This window comes from Geospiza fortis, unplaced genomic scaffold (genome assembly GCF_000277835.1).
Source record: "Geospiza fortis unplaced genomic scaffold, GeoFor_1.0 scaffold279, whole genome shotgun sequence".
Taxonomy (NCBI): domain Eukaryota; kingdom Metazoa; phylum Chordata; class Aves; order Passeriformes; family Thraupidae; genus Geospiza; species Geospiza fortis.
Genome location: NW_005054352.1, coordinates 2,620,015 through 2,630,023, shown reverse-complemented (window position 1 = coordinate 2,630,023; position 10,009 = coordinate 2,620,015). Strand labels below are relative to the sequence as shown.

General features: G+C 35.3%; 1 protein-coding gene across 3 annotated transcripts in view; it reads left to right on the top strand.

Moving 5' to 3' along the window:
• Window positions 1–10,009, top strand: part of KIAA0825 (KIAA0825 ortholog) — a 225,881-nt gene that overhangs the window by 116,859 nt on the left and 99,013 nt on the right. The window lies entirely within an intron of this gene.

Genomic DNA, 10,009 nt, shown 5'->3' with positions numbered 1-10,009 from the left:
CCCTACTCAAATTGTTCTTTCAAAAAAGTTTAATTGCACAAAAAATCATGCCAGCAAAAATTTGTTATTCAGTTCTCTTCTTGATGTCCTTTGTTACCTGTTACCAGACAGAATGTGAAACTTCGCAGACTTTTTGTGTTAAATATCGGAGAAAATACAGTACTATTTTTTTTTATTTTGATGGTTCTCCTGTTGATTTTTACCTCATGTCCTTCATTAAAAATGAAGTAGATTGTCCTTTTAAAAGAGGCTCTTAGACTAAAACTGGTTCTTGAACTTCACTTCATGTTATTGTCATCAATATGAGCCAAAGGGAGCAGAGGGCTGCTGTGATTTGCACAGGAAATATTTTGTGTGGACATTTCATATTCACTGTTCCCTTAAAACACATTTTGTTTTTCTTCTGATCTCTTTATAGATGTTAGAAAGAAATCATGTGTATGCCTCCTCTCTCCTTCTCTGTACCTCACATCCTTGTCATATAATCTATTTTTTAAAGTGTAATTAATTTCCTAATTGTTGTCATCTTTCCTAATTTGAAAATGTCTTAATTCATTGCCCTTCTACATGGTAAGGAAATTCTCATCTAGAAGTGACATTATGCAAGTAATTAATGATTAGAGCATGGATCTGTTATTTCACCCACTCTGCAAACCAGCGCATTATTTAGATCCACTGTGATCATAAAAAATAAAATAGCTGAATCTGCCATAGCAGCCAGCATTGACAGCACACCTTGTCTTTATCTGACTTTACTTTTATCATAGCTTGAGTGTGTCTGCTCATACTTTCCAGCTGACTAGGACAATTCTAGCTGTTCTTGTGGCTACACAAACAAGCTTTGCAGCAAGACTCAGGTGAGCCCTATCTTTAGTTGATTCTTCATCATCCTTCCTAGAACTGCATAAATCAGCCTTACTTGTGCTCAAGACTTAATGTTCAAGCTGAATGAGTGTGTGATTATTTTGACCTCCCATTTATGGTGGACCTATTCTACTGTTTCCCTCCCGAGATGAGTTAAACAAAACCACGGGCAGTACTTGAGCTGTTTCAGAACCATCAGTTGATAAAGTGGAGCACCATAATATTTAAATTACTCTTTCCTTTGACACATGCTAAAGCTTTCCCTGAATAGTTATGTCTGTGCAGGCAGAAATATTTTCACCAGTTCACAGTGATGTTAGAATGATATTTATTTACTTATTTTCATATTTCAAGAAAAAATACTGTCAGTTGCATATGAAGTTTAAAAAGCACAGTCTTTCTTTTGAGAAAAAAAAAAGTGAAAATGCTTAGGGGACTCATTTACAAGGGAAATGCTCCCCTAACCTAGTTAATGACTGAGTTAGGTGAGAGGGTGTTATGAGAGCATTGTCCCAGAGCCAGCAAGTGTTAGGCAAATTAATTGGTTGGTGGTTAGGGGAAAGTAAAATACTTTTAGGACTGGTTAAAAAGGAAATGAATTGTTGTCTACTACTCATTGCTGGCTTCACACAATGATGGGAATCTAATCCATGCATTCCTATGATCCTCAAAGTAAAAGAGTCCAGGAAATTTTTCAAATTAAAGATGTGGTGGTTGTAAGGCCCCAGAATCCTCTCATTGAATCCCTGAAAGGGGCTTACAGGGATTTATGTATGTACCCTGAGTTAGATGCAGGGGAGGAATACCAACAAGATACTCCTCAAGAGTCAAAACAGTAAAAACTTAATTGGCAAACTTGAGAAAATCAGGGAACTTTTTCTAAAGTTAAAAGCAACATTGAATCGATAAAAAGCGTTTGACAAAACATCAATTTAGCAAGCTCTAAGGCCATTCAATTTAACAAATTTCAACCCATCTGATTTTAATTTACTCAAAAATAAATAATACGTATTTATATATATTGTGTATATAGTTCGAACTGGAAGAATAAAAGTTAAAATGTATTTCTCAGTTATACTTGAAACAGTATCTTTTAGCAATAAGACCATTAACATTCAACTAACCTATGAACTTGATTTACACAAGTTTTGAAAAATATCCTACACATATACGCCTTTTCAAGTCTTGAACTCACTTGTCATTTGTTCATCCTTAGCTGCTCCAATAACAAAAGGGGTTCCTTACCTCTAATACATATATTAAAGCAAGAAGAGCAATTGTTGTTTAATTACCCATATCTCGACTTATACTTAGTGTCCTGCTTATAAAGTTACAGTTGTTATTGTCTGGCCAAATCAGTGTGTTGAAAATCATCAAGAAGTGCTAAGCAGTAGGCAAAAAGCTCGTGTGTTGTCAACACTGAGGCACAATTCCAGAGCACACTACGATGCATTATTCTTCTTGTTTATGTACTCTCCTTTATATAAAAGTTAAATTTATGACCATTAATTTTCAGAGGAATATCTTGGCAATTTGTACATGGTTAGAAGATATTATTATTTTGCAGGGCTTTGAGATGTGACCTGCCATCTGCAGTTGTGCAGGACTTTCAGGTGCACTGAATACCTTACGATAATGTAAAGATATTCCTGTCACTATAAAGAGGAGGAAAAAAAGAGACATTTTTGTAACATGTGAAGCCATTATTCAGTATTGCAGTTATTTGCACTTCTGAAGAGGAATGGCTGGGATTCCCTCCTCTGCACTTAGGGAGGTTTCACTAAGAGCTGGTGTCTGTGCAGGGACAAGTAGTGATTTAGTTGGAATGATGTAGATCCTGCTACAGGAGCACACTGGGAGCTATAGAAATAGAGAAGAACTCATGACTGGCAAAGCCAACAACAGTCAGGACCTTCAGAACAGAAAGCTTAACAACTTAATAACTAAGAGAGGAATGGGAATGTGTTACTTTTACATAAGTGTGTCAGGTGAGAAATAGTAACAAGTTTGAAAAACTATAGAAATTAAAACTAATATTTGTTCAAGTGGATAAGAAATGCTATAAAAATGTCTAAACTGAGAATTAGAATTTGATTTCCAACAGACAAGCCAGAGTAGCTCAAGAAGAACTTTCCAGAAAATCTTTATACAGTGATATGAGCTTAAATAGTTTTAAGTTGGAACAAGATAGCCAAGTATCTAGTCAACATTTGGTCATGTGTTGATAAAGATTCTGAACTTCTGAAAGACGAAAACATGGAGATATTTATATATTTGCTTTCAGGAAACCGTAAAAAATTGAGTAAGTTTGTTTTTTACTAAAATTGGATAAAATCCATAGGCTTTCTAGTAGGCTCTGTTGCTACAGCTACAAGTCAACTATTAATGATGGTTGGTGAAGAGCTAGGATGCCATTAATACTGCAGTAGTCATCACCTGCTTGGTTTGCGGCAAAATAGATACAGACTTTCAGATCCCTTGGACTACAGATTTTTTCATAACATAGTCCAGACTGCATTCTTGTTGATGAACTACTGGACTGTTTACAGGTGGATCTGCTTTTTGGTTACGTAAAAACTATCGTTAGCAGAGTACTGTCCTAGGATTGAGAAAACCTTGTATCTAGTGTTTCTTTATTAAAATCCTTTCAACTGTACTGCCTTTTGCAAATTGATTTGTTTATACAGTTGTGGCGTCTTTTCCCCATATTAGAGCTAAGGGATAAAATTACGTGTTTTGACTTTGATTAAGCTTAATAAAACTGAAGTAAGAAAATCTTGTTTAGAATTTTGAATGATTACAGGGCAAAATTTGCATAGCTCTTGTATATTCTAGTGAATACACAGACACCATCTGTTGAGAATGATAGCCATATGGTGAACTATTTATAGAAAATGTTTATATTCATTGTGTTGTTGATTATCTAGATATCCAGAAAACGCACTTTTAAAATCTAGTTTATCAACGTGTGGAAAAGTTTATTATGTCATTTTGAAACTGAAAAGAATGCCAACAAACTGCATGTGTTTTGTTGTCTGCCAAAGATTTTTTATAAAACTTTACAAAAGTCTAAATCTGAGAAATGAGTGAAAAAAACCTCCAGGGTATTAAAAGGTGGGAAGTTCTCTAACAATTTTGTTTGTGGAAGAAACAAATGATGGAAGAGCAGTTACTGACACAATGCCAAGGCAGAGAGGTTATCTGCATGGCAGAGGACAGCAGTCTTATATCTAGTGTACTTCTAGGTATGTTAATCTGTCTTCTAAACTGCAGATGCTTCCAGATCTTTGGTATCCAAATTTGCTGGATGTTGGAAATTCATACTGTTGCTACAGTTACAAGTCAACTATTAATGATGGTTGGTGAAGAGCTAGGATGCCATTAATATTGCAGTAATCATCGCCTGCTTGGTGTTACTATAAATGATGCCCTTATAATGCATATTATAACAGACTTTCTAAAGAGCGTGGGAGGCTATGAAAGGCAGTATCTCATTGCTCCTGTATCAAAAGAAGCAGGTGAAAGGTATTAATCCATTATTGTACATCTTTTGGTTAATCGCAAAGTCAGGCTTAGACCCTAGTGCTGGATGTACCAAATAAAAGCCAATGGGATTTTGTGGAAAATCTCACTTTGACCTTTCTGGGTAAGCAAGGATCCTGTTCCATAGATGAGTTGGTCAATAACAAGGTATGTCACATCTGTCATCACAAGGATTATCCTTTGTCTGCTTATCCTCTTCTGACATAGCTAATCAAACCATAATGTGACTTTAAAAAATCTGTCAGAAGTAGGCTTAGTTCCTTGCCTGGCACTTCTAAAGCATTGGTGGCAGAACATACATCAGTAAGCAAAAGGGAACAGTAGTACACACTGTTTGACTGCCACTCAAGCCCCTATCATGTATACAGTTACAGCATGAATTTCACAAGTAAATGAGGTTAAAGATGAGGCCCCCCATATGCAATACACTTTTCTGATTGTTATCAGTTTCTCTCTTGTGCCGATATATTGATGAATAATACGGAAAAAAAAACCTCTCTGATGACAGTCTCCAACAGAAAGTGCTAAAAACATAAGGATTGCCATATCCCTTTTAACCTCACTTAATATGATCTACTTTTTAATACTTGGGAGTCTTTTATGATGAGGCCTTTGCTAGCCTTGCAATACAAAAGCATGTACTTACCAGCTCTCCTTTAATTAACAAGTATAAAATTACTTAAATAAGGTTTCATGCTAATTAGGTGCTTTTTTTAATACACAAACCTGCCTTCTAGAAAAAGTGAAAATAAAATGAATGAAAAGAAGAAAGTATTTTAAGAAGAAAACTGGTACATCTTTTTGCATTCAAAAGTGTGGTAAGCTGAGCGTGTTGGCTAGGGCATAGACATGTGATCCAAACTTCTTTCTTCTAATAATGTCTCACACTATCTTGGTTCCCCATTTAAATTAGATCACATTTGTCTGCATTTTTATATCCTTTGATTTGCTTTTGTCTTGGTTTAGGAATGGTATTCCACAATGTAGTGCTCCTGCTGAGACTCTCCAAACCACTGAACTACTGCTTACTCCTTTCCCCCTTCCCTCCCCTCCTGTGGTGCTGTGGAGAGGAGAATTGGAGGCACAAAACATAAACATCATGGGTTGAAACAAGAGTAATTTACTGGAAACAACACTGAATGAAGAAAACAAGTAGTAACAGCAACAATACTAACAACAGAGGGTACAAGAAAGAGGCAAGCAATTCACATGGAAACCCCTTGATAAGAGATAATACCCAACTGCTCCCTCCACCCCACTGGCTCCGAAGAAAACACTTTCCCCATCCCCAGAAAACTACATGAGAGGGTATAGAGTAACCTCCAGGTCTCAGCCATGCCCCTTCCTGTCTAGTGCAAAAATTAACTCTGTCCTGCCCGGAACCAGGATGGCTTTGATGGGAATACTGCTAGGCATATTCGATGTATTGTGTTAATAATACATTTGTGTATTTATTGTTAGGATTCATTGGTTCCTTTAAAGGTATGTATCTTTTCTTCATAACTAGGTACTTGTGTTCTATAAATCATCACTTGGAAGTGTGGCACTTCACTGTTTTATCACTGTATAATTAACCTGGTGATTGCTATCCTGTGACTTCGGTGGCTTTTCTTAAAAACAGATATTTCCTTTCATCTGTAAATAATTTGCCCTCCTTTCAACTCTGTCTCAAATCCTGTTCTCACTAGGGATTCTTAAGTGGAGATACTCATGTTCATTTTTCTTATCTATTTTCTCTTTCCTCTTTCAGACTCCTATTGATCCAAATTTCCATTCTTTGTAGATACATAGTTATATAGCAATTGTAAGTGTAATGTAAGTGTAATGTATAATTGCTAAATGTATAAATGTGAATTATTGCATTCAAAGTACTGACTTCCCTGATTGTACACAGTGGCTTAGCTTCTCATCTTATCTATAGACTTTCTTGCTACACCTGCGAGGGAAGAGGCTGCAGGACACAAGCTGACAAGCTAAAAATCGGTCTTGTCCATCAAGGCATTGTTTCATCCTTTTGCTGCTTTTAGATAAGGGATTTTTCATCAAAGTTTTAGTAATGTAGAGTAATTCAATTTCCATACAGGGATCTCAATTTCTTTGTAAGCTGTAATGAGCTGAGACATGCAAGTCCCCTGTAAGGTAGAGGGGGAAGTATTAATATCAGAGTTAAACAAATGGAAAATCTGGTCATGCAAGTCACTTTTAAGCTTTCTTCTATGCTGAAAAATTGGGCTGTATCAAATTAAAGAGCAGAACCTAGATTTTTGACTAAATTTAAGATACAAAGCTATCACATATTAGCTGATCTGTGGTGGCTGTTGCTATCCTCAGTTCCTTTGTGGCAGCAAAGGGGAGGTGACTCAGCTTTAGTGAGGCTTTAATGGTTATCTAATTTGAATAACCTTGCATTCATTTTAGGAAGTGGTAGTCCCATTAGTTTTTCCCTGAAGGGGATGGGGAAGACTGTATGCTTTGTCCTGACCTTGAAATGTTCACTGTTGCAACAACAAAGCTTTGTTGTTGCAACAGTGAATATTTCAAGGTCAGGACAAAGCATACAGTGGTGGTGGCCACAGTGTGGATCCCAGACCTTTGCAGCTGTAACTGTTGTCTCTTAGAGCTATGGCTTTCCCAAAGTTATTGACTTCTCTCATGGCTTTCCTGAATGTACTTCCTCTGTCTTGCCAGGTTGGCACTGCTTAAGAAAGGATGACAAGTCCTAGAGGTCTTATTGCTTCTTCCCTAAGTTGAGTTGTTATTGTCAAACTGACCTTGGAAGTTTTACAGTCACGATGCAGATACAGCAATGTTGGTGAAGGAAGTAGTAAGTTAAAAATCTGCCTATACACAGTGATTTAGGCGTTTCTGATGCTGACTGATGATTCGACCCAGAAAAACTTTTTGATTGGGATTTTTCTTCCCCTCTTAACTTCTTTCTAGGGTCTAAAAACAAAATTTAGTCTTTGAGAAGAGTGGGAAACTGTTGTGCATACTGCCTCATATACCAAAGAGGGAATTAAGAATTGTCATTCTGATAGTTGACACTGTAAAATGTCATTGAAGAAAGCTTTTTCATGTTAGTCTTTAGATTGACAGGTTATGACAAAACTGCATTCATGTTGCTTGAATACATCTTTTGTCTAGTTTTACATGCTTTTTGACTTGTCTAGAAAATGACATATTAAGGTTTTCATTAGCCTTAACCAGGTGTGATTTTCTTTATGGAAGATACCTTGGTAGGACTACAGCTGAAGGCGAGTAAACCAGTGAAGCTTAGAAATGCCACAGCCCTTCTTCAGATGGTAGCAGGGAATTGAAAGACTCATTAATCAACAGCCAAGTCACAGATGTGATGTCTTTCCTGCAACAGCCAACAGACTGTGAAAGTCACATCCAACACAAAAAACTGTTAAACAAGGCACATCTACAAACATTCTTAAACTTTTGTCTTTCCATTTTACTTGAAAAACACAACTCTTTTCATGTTTTCATTATTGATTTCCTTTGTTTTAAAGAAAAATATTTGTTTGTTTTCCAAGCAATACTATTTAGTTTAGGAAACAAAAGTAAATGCTGACACTGTTTTCACCCTTTGTTCATTTTAATACAACATATTCATTTAAATGGAAACACAGTTTTGATTGCAATGATTAATGTAAAGAGTTTTAATATTATAAATTTCTGTACACAGAAATTGCGCATGGAAGTTTTGACTGAAAAAAATTAATACAGGGATCTTCTGCATATAAATGACTGGCTATTTTCTTCATGATTTTCCAATACTTTCCCCTACTACAAAAATCATCTGAACTAAGATTCAGTCATGCTGTAGTGCTGCAATGTAGACAGTCATAAAATGTTTAAAGTGAAATTACTTAGAAGATTTTATTAGTTAATCAACCTGCACTAAATTTTTCACCTGCACTGATGAGAAAAACCCACAATAAGAAGCCAAAGAATGAAATCGCCATACAATTTTTCCACATCATGCTTCCTTGAACTTTCTGCATCCCTGGAATGAAGGAGAGTCTAGTCAGAAGTCTTATACTTCCTCATCAATTTTTTTTCCCTCAGATTATCTTTAAATTGATATATTCCCCATGGATAAAAATTAATTTTACTCTGTCAGAGTGTATGAATTTGTTAGAATTTTTGTATTTGCTAATTCCTTGGTCTCCCCAGTTTTCACATTTTTTCCAAAAATAAATGTTCAGTATAATAAAAATTACTCTCTAAAATCTGAGGCAGATGAGAACAGTTTCCCACTGTCATCTGAGATGAGTAATTTCTTAATAGCCGTAGTCTGATTTTCTGTCTCCCTCTTTAGAACATCTGTCTTACTTTTGGTCTTCATATCTAGAAATAGATTTTAATTTGCAATCCACATTCTTCACTCACTTTTTTTTTTGATTTCCAGGATTGCCAGTTGCAAAGTTATTTTGGTGTTATTGAATTTAAGTAAATTGAACTGTGTGTAAGTATAGTGCCTGCTGAATCAGTAAACACTGTAGTGCACACAAAAGATGAGGAAAAAATGGTGGTGCATTTATTGCAGCAATAAGGTCTTATATTATTGGTATATCAAAAGTTATAACTGCTTTGCCTTTACAAGGTTCTGTAAGCAGATATTTGAATATGCATCTCTTTAAGTTATATTTGTAACAGACTTTTTCTGTTTACTCAAATGTGGTGCTACTGCTTGTTATTGGAGGGCTTAAGGCATATACAGCTATCATGTTGTCATTTTAGAAAGAACTGTTGTTATTTAACAACCATTTTTTGCATTTTAAAGAGATTTCATTATTGGAATCAGGGACAATTTTAGTTTTGTTTCATGTTTGACCATAAATTATTGCCTAAATTTTTTCTCATTAGCTTTCTGTTGTTGCTTTAACCCAGCAATTAAACATCTCTGTAAAAAGACCCACCCTCTAAAATAATACAGAAATTATCCTTTTAATTGTACTAATAAAAAGCGTGATAGCTGAATTTAAGTACTACCAAACTCTTCCCACAAAAGTATTAATGAAATTATATCAGTCAATAAATATAGTCAGTAAAATAACTATCATGATTTCTCTTGGGGTAATTACATGGGTAATTTAACAGTACATTGGAATAAAAACTGAGAGCATTAATATGGTATATAGTTAAATCTCTGTAAATGGTATGTAGAAAATAAAAGGTTTTCTTGTCTTTCAAGTAAGAAAGAAACCTTTAAAAATATGTCGTATCTCTTTAACAGTAAATTTATTTTCTATTTCTGTCTTATTTTTGGCATCTAATTTTTTATTGTTTCATATGGAGTCACTGTTAGATCATGCAATAGAAACAGTGGGCTTTATAACCTCTAAGTGAATGCAGAGACAATTGGGTATTCTTTGCATATCTCAGTGATAGATGGTTGTTGCATAGTAAAATTTGATAGAGTGGTTTCAGAATTTTAGCATTAAAAATGAATGGTCATTGATCTCTGTCTATCTAAACTTCAGTGCCATATTGTCATAGTTCAAGGTGACCTATGGGATTAATATACTATGAAGTTATGCTCACAGATCATTCTCCAATATCATGCCCAAGACTCAATATTTGGATATTAACT